Source organism: Crocuta crocuta, unplaced genomic scaffold (genome assembly GCF_008692635.1).
Source record: "Crocuta crocuta isolate KB4526 unplaced genomic scaffold, BGI_CrCroc_1.0 scaffold70, whole genome shotgun sequence".
Lineage (NCBI taxonomy): Eukaryota > Metazoa > Chordata > Mammalia > Carnivora > Hyaenidae > Crocuta > Crocuta crocuta.
In genome coordinates, this window is record NW_027528417.1 from 1,669,445 (window position 1) to 1,687,632 (window position 18,188).

An 18,188-nucleotide genomic window follows, 5' to 3' on the forward strand; every position below is an offset into this window, starting at 1 on the left:
ACTGAGCAAGTCCTCCTTTTAGGTCAGGTGGCTGGCTCGGCGATCTTATGTAATCAAGTTTCAACCTCTCTAGAAGAATCAATCGAGGTATGGCCGGTGGTGTTGGCCACAGCAGAGAGCTCCTTGCTCAGCTGAATATTGTGTTTGGCAGGAGAGACTGCAATAATTTTAAGAATTAAGGAGAAGTTTTTGACTGCAGCCTCATGTACATTTATCCCTAACCCGGGACATAGGGGCCTAGCCAAAGGAGTGAATCCTGAATCATAAATGTCAATACAGTATTGAATAACAATACAGTATTGCTGACTATAGTTACCATGATATACATTACATTGTTACATACTCAGGACCTATTTATCTGGAAGTTTGTACCTTTTGACCATCTTTGCCCACTTCACCCACACTTTCCCTCACCTCTGGCTACCACCAATCTATTCTCTGAATCTATGGATTCACAGGGTGTTTTTAGATTCTGCATATAAGTGAGATCATACAGCACTTTTCTTTCTCTCACTTATTTAACTTAACATAATACCCAGAAGGCCCATCACATTGCTGCAAATGGTAGGATTTCTCTCTTTTTTACGGCTGAACAATATTGACATTTTCTTTATCCATTAATCTGTGGGTGGACATTTAGGTTGTTTCCACGGCTTGGCTATTCTAAAATAATACTGTAATATGAACGTGGGGGTCAAAATATCATTTCAAGATACTGATCTTGTTTAAGAGAAATACAGAAAGTGGGGTTGCCTGATCATAGGGTAGTTCTATTTTGAACTTTTTGAGGCACGCCCGTACTGTTTTCATCAGCTGCGCCAATTTACATTCCCTCCATTAATGCACAGGGGCTGTCCTTTCTCCACACCGTCGCCAACACTTGTTATTTCTTGTCTTTTTGATAGTCACCATTTTTACAGGTACGAGGTGATGTCTCATTGTCGTTTTGATTATATTTCCCAGGTGATTAGCTATGCTGAGCACTGTTTCATGTACCTGCCGGCCATTCTGTATGTCTCCTTTGGAAAAAAAAAATGTCTGTTCAGCTCCCCTGCCCATTTAAAAACAAAATTTTTGTAAATGTTTTATTTATTTCTGAGAGAGAGAGACAGTGTGATCAGGGGAGGGTCAGAGAGAGAGGGGGACACAGAATCCGAAGACGGGCTCCAGGCTCTGAGCTGTCAGCACAGAGCCCTACGCGGGGCTTGAGCCCACGAACCGAGAGATCATGACCTGAGCCGAAGTCAGATGCTCCACCGACTGAGCCACCCAGGCACTCCTCCCCTGCCCATTTTTAATCATACTTTTTCTTTGTTTTTGTTTTGTTTTGTTTTGCTATTGATTTGTATGAGTTCTTGATATATTAACCCTTACAGATACGTGGCTTGCAAATATTTTCTCTTATTCCATAGGTTGGAATTTCATTCTGTTGTTGGTTTCCTTTTCTCTGCAGAAGTGTTTTAGTGTAATCTGGTCTCACTTGTTTATTTTACTTTTGTTGTTTTTGCTATTTGTGGCAAATCCAAAAACTCATTGCCCAAATCAATGTTAAGGAAATGACCCCTGTGTTTTCTTCTAGGAGTTTTACGGCTTAAGGTCTTATATTCAAGCCTTTAATTTATTTTGAGTTTATTTTTGTGTATGGAATAAGATAAAGGTCCAATTTCATTCTTTTGCATGTGGATACCCAATTTTTCCAACCCCTTTCCTTTCTGTCTTTTCTCCACTGTGTATTCTTGCCTCCTCTGTTGTAAATTAATTAACCATATACGTACAGGCTTATTTTGGGGTTCTCTGTTATGTTCCACTAATCTCTGTGTCTGTTTTTATGTTGATATCATACTTTTGATTTTTGAGAGCCTAGATTTTAGCCAGTGCCTTACGTTGCTTCCAGAATATAAGTAGCAACAAAATACAGAATTTTATAAAACATTCATAGTATTAATGCAATACTCTTACAAATAATCATCTCTAAGAAAAAAATATTTGAGCCATTCTCATTTTTAAATATTGAAACAAAGAACAGACATCTTAAATAAAATATTGATATATCCATTAAAGCAACATCAGTATTATACCATTATCACATCATTATTTCAGCAATACTAGGAAACATTTACCTTAATAAGTCAAAGGTGAAAAAAATCATAGGAATCATATCAATTAATATAAAAGCCTACTTATTCTGATTTTAAAAATAACTCTTATTGGAATCTCAAACTCTCAATGGTAAAATATTAAAAGAATTTACATTGATGGTAGGAACAGAAAAAGCATGTACACTCTCTCTTCATTATTTATATTATTTTAGAAGTTCTAGTCAATGCAATAAGATAAGAAAAAAGATATTGGAAGTTGCAGTAGAATTTTTCATAATTACCTACAGGTTTTCAATGTGGAAATCAAGTGATTTAAGATAACAACGATGAGAAATTAAAAAAAAAATTCAGTAAGTAGGCTGAATGAAAAGGACTATTAAATCGGGGCGCCTGGGTGGCTTAGTCGGTTAAGCGTCCGACTTTCGCTTAGGTCATGATCTCGCGGTTCGTGGGTTCGAGCCCCGCATCGGGCTCTGTGCTGACTGCCAGCTCAGAGCCTGGAGCCTATTTCAGAGTCTGTGTCTCCCTCTCTCTCTGACCCTCCCCTACTCGTGCTGTCTCTCTCTCTCTTAGAAATAAATAAAAATTAAAAAAACCAAAAAACAAAAAACAATTCACTACCTGCCTAGGCTTCTTACCCAAAGTTATATTGATGTCATATTTATCATTGATTTAATAGCACTCTTTAAATATTAGTTTTAGGGGTTGCCTGGGTGCCTCAGTGGGTTAAATGTCTGATTCTTGATTTTAGCTTAGGTCATGAGCTCACAATTGTAAGANGCCTGGGTGACTCAGTGAGTTAAATGTCTGATTCTTGATTTTAGCTTAGGTCATGATCTCACAATTGTAAGACCAAACCCCATGTTGGGTTCCACACAGAGCATGGAGCCTGCTTGGAATTCTCTCTCTCTCTCTCTCTCTCTCGCTCGCTCTCTCTCTCTCTCTGCCCCTCCCCCTCGGTCTCACTCTCAAAATAAACACTTATAAATAAGTGAATACTAATTTTTTTTCACAAGCTGTATTTATATTGTATTGTTTATATTGTACTTTTTTGCCATTCTTTAAGAATATTGGTCTATATCCCCTTCTGTTTTGCATTTTGATTAAATTCTCCCATACTAGAAACACTTCTCAAGGCCCTGGCTGTTTTAAATCGGTTCAGGCAGAAATAATCATGCCCAACTTCCACTTCCTTCTTCTGAACAAATGGCAGATATCATGAATCAGCACTAGCATCTCTTCCTCAGCCCAAATGTGGTCTCCAAATCTTTTTCGATATACCTACTGCTAACTTTGGCACTGGTTTATGCAATATAAATAACCTTTCTCTCAAGTCTAGGAAATTTGCATTGGTCCCAGTAGATTTCTATTTGAGGAAGAACAGTCTTCTGTGAATCTCTACAACCTCTAACTTGCTGCAAATTCAACTTTATCAAGTACTCTCAGAAAGGTCAAGAGCTGTAGTATGTAATCTGTTAGAAAGTAAGCCCTTTTAGACATGGGATTAGCAGAGGTGTGACACATTGATTCAAAGGGAACACCACACTTCATTCCTGAATTTTCTGTTGCCTGTAGCCTTAGAAAAAATAGCTTGATGGTTCTTTTATACACGGCCTGTCACAGCAGTCATTGCACCAAACATCCATCATTTACGGTCATTTCTAGTGGGCAGTGATATCAAGAGCCCAAGTCAACCATCTGGGGAGGTTCAAACATGGTCAAAAACAAAGAAATGTCACCTGGGGGAGAAAGGTGCAGAATTTCACACAAAGTGTCCAGTGAGAGTTGGCATAAGGATAGAAGAAAATAGCACGGTTATGATGACAAATCATGTGTGTTTCAGACACTATCTCATCCTGTGTCAGGAAATAAGTATTCAACAAAGAATATCCTCAAAGAATTATATTAGGTACTGTGGAGTTAAAAATCCAACAAAGACAAAATAGGCATGCATAGATGTGTCAACCCACAGTGTTTACCTTCTAGAAGAATAAACAAACACCTGAAATTGGATCACAGCAAACACTGGTTAAATCTATTGAGAGATTTCCATGTGCATTTAAAGGAGATGAGAACTCTTTAGTGCTGCAGAATGTTGAACGATATGACCTTGCTTCCCTTTTCACATGGATACTGTTCTGCTTTTCCACTCCATTGGGTCACTCAAGGCATTTTGACTTCTGGCCACCACCACAAAACCCATGGGGCTCTGTTCACACAGACAATTTACACAGCTCTATACTGTATCCTTGAAGGACCTTCTCTTAATTCTTGGAAAACAGTCTTTCTGTGCTTTAAAATCTTTGCCTATGCTTTTCTTTCTGCTTAGAATGCTATTCCTTCACACTTCCATTCTTTACTTGGCTACTTTCATCTTGATATCTTGGCTGACATTTCACTTCCCCATCCCCCCATCCCACATGTGTATGTGACCTCATTCACATTATGATCTTTATTAAGTCATTTTACTCTATGCTTCTGCCTCATAGCACTTAAAATGTATAATCATATATTTATTTTGAGTTTACCTGGTGTTTGTTTCCACAACGGCATTGTATACTTTTTGAGAGCAAGGGTCATGTTTATTTTGCTTTCTGGAACAAATGGCTAGCAAATTCCTTGCCATTTAGTAGGCCCAAACCTAATAAAATTGCAAATGGATACACAAAAGAAGACTCAGTACCTAAATAAATCAAGAGCTAACATAATCAATGCTGTGCTAGAGATACAGGGTAAGATTTACAAGAACTCAGAAGGGTGAGAAATCTCTTCTAACAGGGATGTTGGAAAAGATTCCATGAATTTGGTGGCATCTAAGATTAAAAAACACTATTTAGACCATGAAGTGTACTGAGATTTAAAGCACAAGAATTCATGAGTCCTACGGAACTCTACGTTGAAATTGTGTGAATTTGCACAAGTCACTTACGTCCACCCAGTGGTTTCCCATATGAAATAGAGGTTGTGATGCTTAAAAATGAGATAACCTTTGTGACATTAATTCTACGCTAGGCACAAAGCAGATAGTTATCCCAAGATAACTATTATCATTATGTAGATGTGAGGGGGCTTTCTAGACCAATGAGACACACTGAATCAAGGAATGAGGTGGACAAGTGAAGGGTGTAGACAGGGAGCTGAAGATTTGCATTTGACTGGAACTGGAATTGTGCGGAGGAGGAAAAAGCATGATTTGAAAAAATTTGGGATTTCTCCCTGGGATTAGTGAAGAGTCTAGAAAAGCTCTGGTTAAGAGGATGGTGTGGTCAGAGCTAGGTTTCAGGAGTGCTGATATCGAGGCTGGGTTGGGGAGACTTGAAGGGAGAAGCCACTTTGAGCTGCCATGGCCAAGCAAAGGAGAGATTTTATGGGAGGCACCAATTTGTGGGAAATCTGAAGAAAGAAAGGGAAGCATTTGAAAAGACTTTACTGGAATGTTATTTACTGAGCGAAGTTTTAAAAATAAAATGGACCTGAGAACTTCAGGAGCTAGCGGCAGACTCACTTTCCTCTGGACCCGGATTATATGGGAACAATTGGATAATATCAGCGAAAACATATTAAAAACTTAAGAATTTCTTCTGTGGTCCCCATTTTGTGAAATATATGCAAAAAAATTTCATTAGATAACTGGCAGTGATATTCTGATGTTTACATATATTTTAGGTAAATAGGAAGGGCATATTTAACTACTGAAAGCAGGGATCGGGAAGAAAGGAGACTGTGAGGCATGCACACATCGTAATTCTCCCTCCGTCTCCCAGACAGATTCATGTCTACATATCTGTAGGTCTGTATCTATAATTGTATCTAGATCTGTATTGTACCTACATTTTTCTAGATATTTCTACAACTGCTATTGGAATTTAATTGCTATAATCTATAGCACAGATTGGGACAGTGCTTTTGGAAATCAATTTATCTATCCATAGAGAGAGACATATTTATATAATATCTATCCAGAGTGTTAAAAATCTGATAGCACATTCTCTAAGGCAGGATCCGTGGCTAAATACTATTAGAGTCCCAGCACGGTACCAAGCCCAGGATGGATACCCAGATCAAAGTGAATAAGGATCTGTTGAACAAATCAATAAATCAATTAGTAAATAAACTTCTGTTCCTTTCATTCCAGTTCTGAGATTTTATTGTGAATAAGTTTTCCAAAATACGAGGCAGAAAACTTTAGGACTTAAAAATGTAAGGGGCAATAAATAAATAAATAAATAAATAAATAAATAAATAAGTAGGGGCACCGGAGGGGCTCAGTCAGTTGTATGTTTGATTATTGATTTCAGCTCAGGTCATGGATCCCAGGGTCATGGGAACCTGCTTAAGATTCTCTCTCTCTCTCTCTCTCTCTCTGTCTCTCTCTCTCTGTCTCTCTCTCTCCCACTCTTCTCTTCTTCCTCACTCTCTCTCTCTCTCAAATAAATGTTAAAAATGAGGGGGGCCTGGGTGGCTCAGTCCCTTAAATGTCAGACTTCAGCTCAGGTCATGATCTCCCAGTTCGTGGGTTCAAGCCCTGTGTCAGGCTCTGTGCTGACAGCTCAGAGCCTGAACCCTGCTTCAGATTCTGTGTCTCCCTCTCTTCCCCTTCCCCTGCTCTGAGCCCTTCCCCTGCTCACATACACACACACTCTCTCTCCCTCAAAATAAACAAACATTAAAAAATTTTTTAATAAATTAAAAAAATGAAAAAAAATTTTTGAATGTTAGAATTTTAGAGGACTTTTTTTTTTACTTTTTATTTCTATGACTTACCTTTTCATATCTGAAAGTTTATACTTTTTAAAAGGTTTTTATTTATTTTGAGAGACAGCAAGATGGGGACAGAGAAAGCGGGAGACAGAGAATCCCAAGCAGGCCCCGCACTGTCAGTGCAGAGCCTGATGCAGGGCTCAAACCCACCAGCTGTGAGATCATGACCTAAACCGAAGTTGGATGTTTAACCAACTTTTCCACACAGGAGTCCCTGAAAGTTTGTACTTCTTAATCCAGAATTTTAGGAGACTTTAATACTAGTTTATAAGAATCATAATCAGATAAAAGCATAAAGACATTATCATAAATTAATGATTAGGTAAATTATGGTATGTCACCTCAACTGAAAACAATGTCATATTTTACAAACAACGCTATAAAAAGTTTATATTAACTAGTTAAAATGCTAAGTGGAAAGATACAAGATTTTATATTATAGAATGAGTATAAGTAAACATACTAATAAAAAATTAAGTGGTAGGAAAAATAAAGAAAGCAACTCACCTCATGTTAGTTTTTTGGGGGGTGGGGGTTAGATAAGCCTAAGAATAATTAACTTGTATTTTTATATTCCCAAATTTCTAAAATTTCAGTAATAACTACAAACTCCTTTGTTATTAAAAAAAAACGTGTACCTTATTTTAAAATTCAACATCATCCACTAAACCAACAAATTTCTCAAATATAAATCACCACCAAGGAAGGGCTTGGTATTGGGCTGCCTACATTACTCTAATTTCTATGGGATGTTCACATCACAGTTTTGGGGCACTGGGTGAGAGAAGTTGTCCTGGGTAAACCCATGGGAAAATGTTGAGTTAGATAAAACTTGGAGCAGTTTTTGTGCAGGACTTTTCAGAGCATTCATTATGCTCATGTGTGTTTTACAAATTACTTGACTATAACCACTATGGAAAACGTTTAGAAATCTTTCCTACCCAGCCAGCCCTCTTCTATGTAATATATTTTTAAAATTTTTAATGTTTATTTATTTTTGAGAGAGAAAGAGAGAGACAGAGCATAGCAAGGGAGGGGCAGAGAGAGAGAGGTAGGGAGGACACAGAATCTGAAGCAGCTCCAGGCTCTGAGCTGTCAGCACAGAGCCCGACGCGGGGCTCGAACTCACAGACCGTGAAATCATGACCTGAGCCGAAGTCGGACATGTAACCAACCGAGCCACCCAGGTGCCCTTCCTATGGAATAATTATAATCCAAACCATTATTGGCTCCTTGCTACACTGCGTGTCAGGTGTAATAAAGGTGAGGATATTTACATGTATAATCACATTTCTTACTCACAACCATCCTGTTATTCAGGCACCGTGATCATCCCCACTATGTAAGTGAGAAGATGGGTTATGCGTTCCCCCAAATCCACACAGCAAGTGGCAGAGACAGATCCTGTGTTTTGCACGGTACCACATCCTGCTTCTCAGATTACAGAAAAATCATTTTGCTGTATTCAAGAATTCAGAATTTTCATACTCAAGATGAATATTTCTAAACTACTTTTCCCTTTTCTGTAGACCCATAATGCCACCATCCCCCAAAGAACAGAATTTGTATGATTTTTCACTAACAATAGAGCCAGCTCATATCTTTAATCTTCAAAACAAATGTTTAAGCCAAAGAGTGTTTCTGACAATTTAATTTATTATCTGTGTTTGAGGTAGGAGAGGGATTTGAGTAGCTTTGGAGATAATTTGATTTGTGCTTTGGATAGCAAATGCAGTATCAATCATTTACACAGTTTCCTATAGCTCTTTTCTAGATATTTGTTGCCAGGATGAAATGAATAAACAAAAGTACAATTTGAATATAATAGCTTTTATACCACGGTGAAAGATGGACGGTCATAGGTGTGAGAAAAAGACATAGTTTTACCTTTCCAAAACTGCTGAAGACAATCTGGTAGCTCTAAATGTTTGTCATTTCTGACATTTATTTCCCTTTACGAGTGTGTATGTTCTTAATTGTAACCTTTGTAGTTAATAGCATAGTATCATGGCAAGTTAAAAAGAGAAAAAGTCTTCCATTTAAATGAGGGTTCAGGGTGCCTGGGGGGGGGCTCAGTTGGTTAGGTGTCCAACTCTTTTTTTCTTTTTTCTTTTTTTATTTATTTCTGAGAGAGAGAGAGACAGCGTGAGCAGGGGAGGGTCAGAGAGAGAGGGAGACATAGAATCTGAAACAGGCTCCAGACTCTAAGCTGTCAGCACAGAGCCTGACGTGGGGCTCGAACCCACAAACCACGAGATCATGACCTGAATCCAAGTTGGACGCTTAACTGACTGAGCCACCCAGGCGCCCCATAGGTGTCCAAGTCTTGATTTTGGTTCAGATCGTGATCTCATGGTCTTGAAATTGAGCCCTGCATCCACTCTCAGTGTGGAGCCTGCTTGAGATTCTCTCTCTCCTTCCTCCTTCCCCTCCCTGGCTTGCACAAGCTGTCTCTCTCTCTCTAAAAAAGAAAAAAAAAAAAACGAATTTAAATGAGGGTTCATTTGGAACTCCCATAAACATCTTCTATTCAATATATACATGCTTACAAAGAAAAAGGCATGGTCTGAGCCTTCAGACTCTCAGTGAAAAGAATATATTCTGAAACCAAAAGGAAATGGTGCAGTCGAGTCTACTCTTAAAGAAGACTGAAGCCTTGGTCCAGTTCAGCCTGGGTAATAGCCAATGTGTTCTGGAAATATTCCCTTCATGGAATACCAGCTTGAAGTGTGTAATCCACTTCAATCAGAATTTATTCAGTGATGACCATATGCCTAGAGGCGGTGAGGGGGTGAGGGAAACAGCTTTGCACAGGCTTGGAGTCAGCCAGACCTGGGCCATCCCTATTCCATTGCCTTAGACTGTTCTCAAAGCTTCTATTTCTCTATCCATTTCATAATTCCATGTGGGAATATGTTCTCTAGATCTATTATGTGTCTGAAATGGATGACACAATGTTGGATACACAGTGAATAATAAATCTTGGTGCCTCCTCACAAACGCTCTAAGCCCTCCACACTGTGGGATAGGTTCTGTGAGTGACCTAGAGAGATTGACAGATGTGATCACTGTGTTATCAATCCTTCTGGAATAAGGCTTAGCATTCTATTTAATTTTGATTACTTTTTTTTGAGAGAGAGAGAGAGTGTGTGTGAGCGGGGGAAAGGGGCAGAGAGAGAGAGAGAGAGAATCTTAAGCAGGCTCTATGCTCAGCATGGAACCCGACATGGGGTGTGATCTCACAAGCGTGGGATCATGACCTAAGCCAAAATGAAAAGTCGGATGCTCAACCAACTGAGCCCCCCAGAAGCTCCATTCTTGATTACTCTTAAGGCACAGCAAGACTTATTAGCCCTTCATCAGACTTATTCATTAGGGATAATGGGGACCCTCAGAAGGTTTATAAATAGGGAAAAGAAAAAGGAAAAGGAAGGGAAATAATGTGGTAAGGGGATCATAAAGAGCAAAGATTAAAAAAAGGAGAAAGGGAAACAGGGGGTGCAGGAAGAAGGGAGGAATGTGGCAAAGGAGGCAGAGGAGAAAAGCCAAGGAAAAAGAGGTATCAAAATAAAAGCTACCATCAAAAGTAACTCTCTACTATCGCTCGTCTCGTAGTGGACATTCATAACCTGTATTGTTCTAGCCTCCTTTTTGGTAATTAATGGCCATTAGTTATTAATGATTAATAATTAACATTATTAATGGACATTTTCAGCCCAAAGTTCAAGGAATATTTTTTTCCTTCTCGTTAGGTCCCGAGTAGAGACATCAGTTTTATAATGTAGAGAGTAATACGTTCAGACATTCAAGAGGCAGAAATCATTCAGAAAATATTTTCAAAATTCATTGATTTTCTACTGAGGATAACATTTGGTAATGATCAATACTCTCCTCCAGGGCTTTCTAGCCCTTTGTTGGTTGGGGCATGATCCTTCAAGTTTTTCAAAAGTAGGAGTAAGCCTTGTGACTCCACACTGCTGTAGGAAGAGTGGACCCCAGACAAAAGGGCTCATCCAAGTTTGAGTTCCAGCGACATGAACTTCAGGCTGGTTCTCCTTCCCAGGGCAGCAGTCTCCCTGTATGTAAACATACAGATAATTGGCAGCGATGGTATCCCAAAAATTCTTTTCTTCTCTTTGTTTTTATTGAAAATTTAATTATTTATTTTGAGGAAGCAAGAGTATGAGCAGGGCAAAAGCAGAGAGAAGGAGAGGTAGACACAGAGACTCCCACGCTGCCAGCACAGAGCTGGGTGAGGGGCGTGAACCCACAATCCATGTGGTCATGGCTGGAGCCAAAATCAAGAACGGGACACTTAACCAACTGAGCCACCCAGGAGCTACTGAAAGTAGGTTTCCTCTATGCTACATCAGAGAGATTACGAAGTAATAAACGCAAAAATGTCTCATAATATTTTGCTAAATACAAAGAGGGAGAAATACATCCTCTTTCTTTTCTAAAATCACATGGTTCCTGGGCGTAGAACTGCCCCATCATCCTGTCCCATCTTTTTCCAGTGACAGCATTAAAATGAAACTTAACAGAGGACCATGGGGGAGGGGAAGGGGAAAAGTAGAGAGAGAGGGAGGCAAACCATGAGAGACTCTTAAATACTGAGAAGAACCTGAGGACTGATGGAGGTAGAGGAGAGGGGAAGGGGGTGATGGGCACGGAGGAGGGCACTTCTGGGGATGAGCACTGGGTGTTATATGGAGACCAACTTGACAATAAACTATATTAAAAAATAATAAAAAAATAAAATGTATGAAAAATGAGCCACCTTATTAATAATTATTTCAACCTGTTCCAGTTTCAAGTTAAACTGATTATGCATCATAATTTTTCCAGTCCTAAATTAGGAATGTAACATCACTGCTGCAACTGAAAAGCAAACGAAATTCATTGAATCTCTTCATGTGCTTGAACAGTTCCAAGCATATATCTGTAATAAGGCAAGTATTCAAATTTTTTTCTCAAAGTTATTTTATTTCTGTTTCCTATAAACTTTTATAGAACTTAGGTAATTTAGGTATATATTCTATTATTTGATTACTCATTAGAAAGATATGTTAAAGCTGATGTTTCAGTATTGCTGAAACATAGAACAGACACAAACTTAATATGATTTTTAGGAAGACCTATGTATATATTTAATTTACCAACTAACTGTTTATATAAAAGCATTACTTAAAGTGTCATAATGTCAATGTAAATATCTCATATCCATCTACTTATTAAATTCCTTCAGAAAGATTCTTAAACAAATAAAATAAAATGTGTGTGTTCACACCAGGCACAACTAGTAACTAGATGATACATGTGTGTTTTAAGTTTTGTCTAAATTCAAAATGTAAACAGAAAGGGGTTAATAGTGACTGTGAATAACAGACTCTGAGGCAATGACTCTGGGTTTCTATCCAGAGCTGTCATGTATGTGCTCTGTAACCTTGGGCAAGTCACTTAACTGCCCTGTGCCTCACCTTTCCAGAGCTGCACAAAACATACATTCAAAATTGTTAAGGAATTATGTAAAATATTTGATATGAAAAATAATATTTGATAAGAGTTTGGAGATTTGTTTAAATGGATAAATATGGAGATCAACTTTCCCAAGTGTTTAGATTTTATTAGATATGCTTAAAGAGTTTTATTTTAAAATGCCAGTATTTGGGGTGCCTGCGTGGCTCAGCCAGTTAAGCGTCTGGCTTCGGCTCAGGTCATGATCTCACAACTTGTGGGTTTGAGCCTTGCGTCGGGCTCTGTGCTGACAGCTCAGGACCTGGAGCCTGCTTTGGATTCTGTGTCTCCCTCTCTCTCTGCCCCTTTACCACTCTCTCTCTCTCAAAAATGAGTAAATGTTAAAAAAAATTTAAAAATAAATAAATAAAATGTATTTGTGGCAATTATATATTTTACAACTATTTACATTTATAGTAGAAAGTTCTGTATATCAACTCGAAATATATAAAGAGGTGCCTAGCTTCTCAAAATTACTTTTAGGAAAAAAAGCTATTTTTAGGAGTAAAAAGAAACAAACCTTGATGATCATAGATGCAAATCTCTCACTTCCAAATACAATAGGAACATGAAAATTTGTTTTGGTGGAGAGCCCCCATTGGACTATATGAAGTCTATAAAAACGTTATTTTATCTGTATGAATGAGTGACATAAAGTAATTTTAGGATTTATAAATAGAAACTCTCAATTAAGAGCTGACATAAATTAAATGAAATCCCAACTAAACTGGTGGCTATTTTCAATCACAGTGCTTCAAGCAGAGTAAAGCAACGTCAAAAATGTAAAATTCAAAAACATCTCAAAAAACTTTGACAAAAAATTTGTATATTCGATGGATTTAGTGACCGTTTTGGCTTTATATTCCGCCAAAAACAGCAGAGCAATCAAATTATGCATCATTTTCAAGCTTTGCATCAATGATTTGGCACTATTTCCCTGTCAGCTTGATTCTCAAACTTTTATATTAATAACAGCCTCAAAACTGATGAATCATGGATAATGGAATAATTGTCTTTTCCCTGAAAAAAGAAAAAGAAAACTAAATACTTTAAGCCACAAAGCTTTTTTTTCTGGGGGAGGTGGATGTTAATGATTCCCTTTGTTATCACCTCCATCCAGAAAGAGATTTCTATTTTTCCACATCTAAAATGTGAACCTGTTTCAAGCAGGAAACATGATCAACTTGGGTCACACAGAGGTGAGAATCCAACAGTTTTCCAAGTCTGCCCCCAGTGTAACAATGGCAGTTTGAGTGTATAGTTAAAGAGGAAGGAGAAAACTCTATTTCCAACTATCAATAGTGGTTACATAGAGGAGGGAACAAACCTAACTAGATTTGTTAAAAGATTCATTAAAGATAATGTTCTTAGGGCACCTGGGTGGCTCAGTTTGTTGAGCGTCTGACCTCAGCTCAGGTCATGATCTCACTGTTTCTGAGTTCAAGATCCACATCAGGCTCTGACAGCTCAGAGCCTGGAGCTTGCTTCAGATTCTGTGTCTCCCTCTCTCTCTGCCCCTTCCCCGCTTGCATGTGCTCTCGCTCACTCTCTCTCTCTCAAAAAAAATTAAAAAAATAAAATGTTCTCATTTTCCTCCATATAATTCTGAATAGTTTACAATAAGTTATTTATGTCTTGTGTGAATAAAATAGTATGAACATATACTCTTAACTTAAAATAGGAGTGGGGGCTTATTCTCCAGATTTCCTTTATGATGATTTCACTTCCTTTCTTCATTTAAATCAATGACAATATTTAAACTGCTGTGATGATTTATGGTCCACAAAGGTTTTCACTCATTTTTCTTAATTGATCTGTACAATACTCTTGTAGGCAGGTGTTAATATCCCTGCTTTACAGATGACAAAACAGAGGACAGAGAGGCTGATTGATTTCCCCAAGGCTATATAGCTAGTAAGTTATAAACCTAGTCTATCATTACAAAAGTTCAGAGTTTTCTCCCTAACAGAAGAGAGTATCCACTCTCACAGTGGAAAGAAAGCTGAACTCATAAATACAAAGAGTGGAATGGTGGCTACCAGGGTCCCCAGGAGAGGGGGAACAGGGGGGATAGTTTAAGGGTACAAGCTCACAACCAATAAATAGATAAGTCGTGAGGTTAAGTCGTGAGATCTGTATAGCAATTACAGACAACAATACTGTATTCTAAACTTCCAAGTTGCTAAGAGACCAGATCTTAATTGTTCTCAGCACAAGAACAAAATGATAATTATGTGACACGCTTGAGATGTTAGCTAGCCAGGTGGTAATCATGTTACGATATATCAGTGTATGAAATCAACATGCTGTACACCTTGAACTTGTATAATGCTATGTGTAAATTATACCTCAATAAAATAAAAATTTTTAAACCTATGTAAAGAACCATTGCCTAAGATCCCAGTTTCTTCCCAAGGTGTTTAAATCTATTTTTGGTCTCTCATACTCAGGTTTAGTATTCAATTGTAGCAGTCATGTGAAGGCATCTGGGTAAGAGTGTGAAAGGAAAGATCTCATCTGCACTCAGACTGTAAGAACTAGAGCAATGTTATAAGAATGATTTCAGCATGTGTTCAGTCTTTCAGAAGGAACTTGTGATTTTGCTGTGAAGTCAGTAAGTTAAAATAAAACAAGCAAAATCTTTAGGAAATTAGTTTGCCCGGTGTCATGTCTCAAAAAATAACAGCATTCAGCAATAGCAAAGATTTTGTTTTAAGGTCAGGGCATTCAACCCTCCTGTTATTTTTAGTGACTTCTCTACCTGAACCATTCCATGAATTATTCATAGCTGTACGGAAATGGCCATACCCTCTGTTGGTATTTTAAAATAATGACAGACTCTAGAATGTTTGCTACAGCTGAGGATGGCGGCTGTGGGTAAGGAAGCAGAAATGCCGCCAGGTCCCAGCCCTTCTCTCAATAAGCGGGAAGCAAGCATGTCATTTTGTCAGGGAAACCTCTCTAACCTCGGACACAAGTGGCACTAGAGAAACCACGAGGGATCTATTATTTTAGAGGTGAGGTAATCATCATCATTATTCCCGTTTCTGCGCTTCCTCTCCTGCCACGCGTTCTCAGATCGGGTTCTTTGAAGTCACCCGATACTGCAATTTTGAAATTTGCAAGATGGACAGGCCCTTCCAGAAAGCGTTGCTTTGAAACGCTGATTGGGATTGGAAGATGGTTCTGAAAATTACAGGACGCCCATCTTGTTAATTACTCTCCAGGAAACTTGGAGAGTGAACTCTCCAAGCACCTGCGATGATGACAGTGAAGCCCCCAGCGAGTGGCTGATGCCCGGCATGAAGGCAGGGCTCAGCACTCCAGTGAGTTCTGTTGAGATGAGAAACAGAGGAAAGGAGGCAGAGGTGGGAGAGGCTCTGAGTAGAGTCATGGGAGGGATTTATTAGGGTGAACACCAAACAGGTCTTCATTGAAGTCGTTCTCTGTTTTCCTACTCAAAATTATTAAAGCTTTTTAAATTTTTATCAACATGGTGATGATAAATCAGCCAGACTTATTTCAGTGATAGGGAGGAGGAAGAAGAGAAGAGGAAGGAAAAAGGAGTCCGTGTAAAGTTTATCTCCAAAGTGCTTAAAGGTCATCAGGTCAGACATGCCAAGATTCACATTGGCACTTCACCGTGAGGAAGTGATGACGTAGCTCGGCACTGAGGGTACCTCACAGATATGTCTGCACAGTGCCTGGCACACAAGGGGAACTCAGTACGTGGGTATCAACTTTCTTTTCTCTGCTTCACTAAAACCAGCGTCCCTAACCTGAAACGCCATCTAGTCAGCACTTACCCATTCTATTTTACAGCGGTGACTGGAGGGTAGACCTCGTTAATGAAGTTCCTGTGTCCATGCCTCCTCCTGTTGGTTGTGCTGTATGCCTGTACTTTCCAAAGTATAATGACGGTTCCCTTGTCTTTGCTCCGAAGTCTCACCTTGGAGATTGGGAAGGGAAGACCCAGAGGCCTTAGCGCCAAACCAAACCAAATCAACAACAACAAAAGCCTGTTTTAACTCCCAGGGGCATCAGATTTATGGGGCCAGCTGAGGTCTCCTAACGTCAAGGGGATCACCCATTTTTACCAACATACAGCTCTTACATAGTTTCTTGACGTTAAATCCATCTTTGGTAAGTCGTATAAGCCACTTCAAAGCGGTAATGAATTTCCCCTTTTAGTCATCAAGTATTATAAAATTACATATGATCCTGGAGATTAAGAACTGGGAAAATTTAGGTCACAGCACTGATACAATGCCACGTTAGGAAAGATACTGTGATCACCTTGTTTTGTCTGATATCAAAACCATCATCGCTGTTTTGTTGCAGATAGAGCTTCATCTCTGGATCTAAACAGAATCAGTTTCAAATTCTAAGTGTGCAACTTACTATTTATGGAATGAATAGCAAAGGTTAGCCTGCCTAGTCTCAGTAATTTAGTTCATATATTGAAGATACTTAATGACCTCCTCTGTACATTGGACTGTGAGGTTGAAATCAAACAATTGTGTAAGTGGACAGAGCCAAGAATGTGGAAATGATCCAGAAAATGTTAGATCACTTACAAAACTTCACTATAACCTAAAAAAAAAATCCTCTTCCACCCCCAATTTTTAAAAAACGGTATACAGTACTGGACGTAGAAGGACTTATCCAGTAGCCTATTAGACTTTGAATATAAGGTTGGAAATTAAATAGAATTTCAAACCCCTTACTTATGCCTTTTCCCTCCCCATGCCTTAAGTACTGTCATACACCATTTTCACCATCCTGTGTAGATTTTCAATGATTCTGGTGCATTTATCTGCTTCTCTGAGTAGGTGGGATCTGGGTCAATAAAACACTAATTATGTTTCTCCTACATATTTATTATTGCGGGATGCTTGACACTGGTGATTTGTTCCTGGGTCCGTATCAACTTATATACGTGATTTGTTGAAGATTTCAGAAAGAGTCTCAAACATGAATAAGAGGTTTAAACATGGGGCCAAGGAAAAATATATTTTTTTAAAAAGCCTTTTATTTGGAGTTAGAGAATTAAAATCTGTTTTGAATTGAAAAGCATCTAGGTGATCCTATTGTCCAATGTCATTTATAGCTGTAGGATCCAATGTTCTAAGAAATAGAATGACTTCCTCTGGTTATAGACGTTTCAAGAACAGCTAGACCCAGGATCTGAGATTTGGAGTCGTTCCAATGATCGGTAGAAGAAGGCAGAGGGCAAAACTAAAGCGTCATTATAATGTTCATTTTTAGAGACCTTAAGGATCATTCGAAGGGAGGCTAGTGGCTACCTGTTTTCTATCGCCAGGCTATGTTACAATACCCCAGCTAGCGGGGAAAGTGAGGCACTGTCTTCGGTCCTCTGGCGTCCCTTTGTGGTTCTTAGGTCAGTGCAAGGCCCTCTTAGTGAGCCCCTAAGAACTAGAGTATGCAGAAGAGTAAAAGGATTTCACGTATTGGAATTGCAAAGTGCTGTTTACCTTCCATTTGACTTAAAAAAGTCATCGTGTTCCCATTTTCCCAGCTAAGATATGAGAAATAATTATAGCACCAAACTCATAGTTAATGAAATCAGTAAGAAAATGCACGCAAAGTATATTATAGCATGCCTAACACGAGTGCCCTTTCAATAATTGGTTCCTGCCTCCCACTGCCAAATGCACAACACACAGATAGTGAACCACACGGTAGAGTCTGAGATTAGACGATGGGTGAACGATGGGAAATCCGGGCAGTGTCTGTGTGAGCTTGGAAAGAAGTCTCCACAATGAATTCACCCTTCTATCGGAGCGGGGG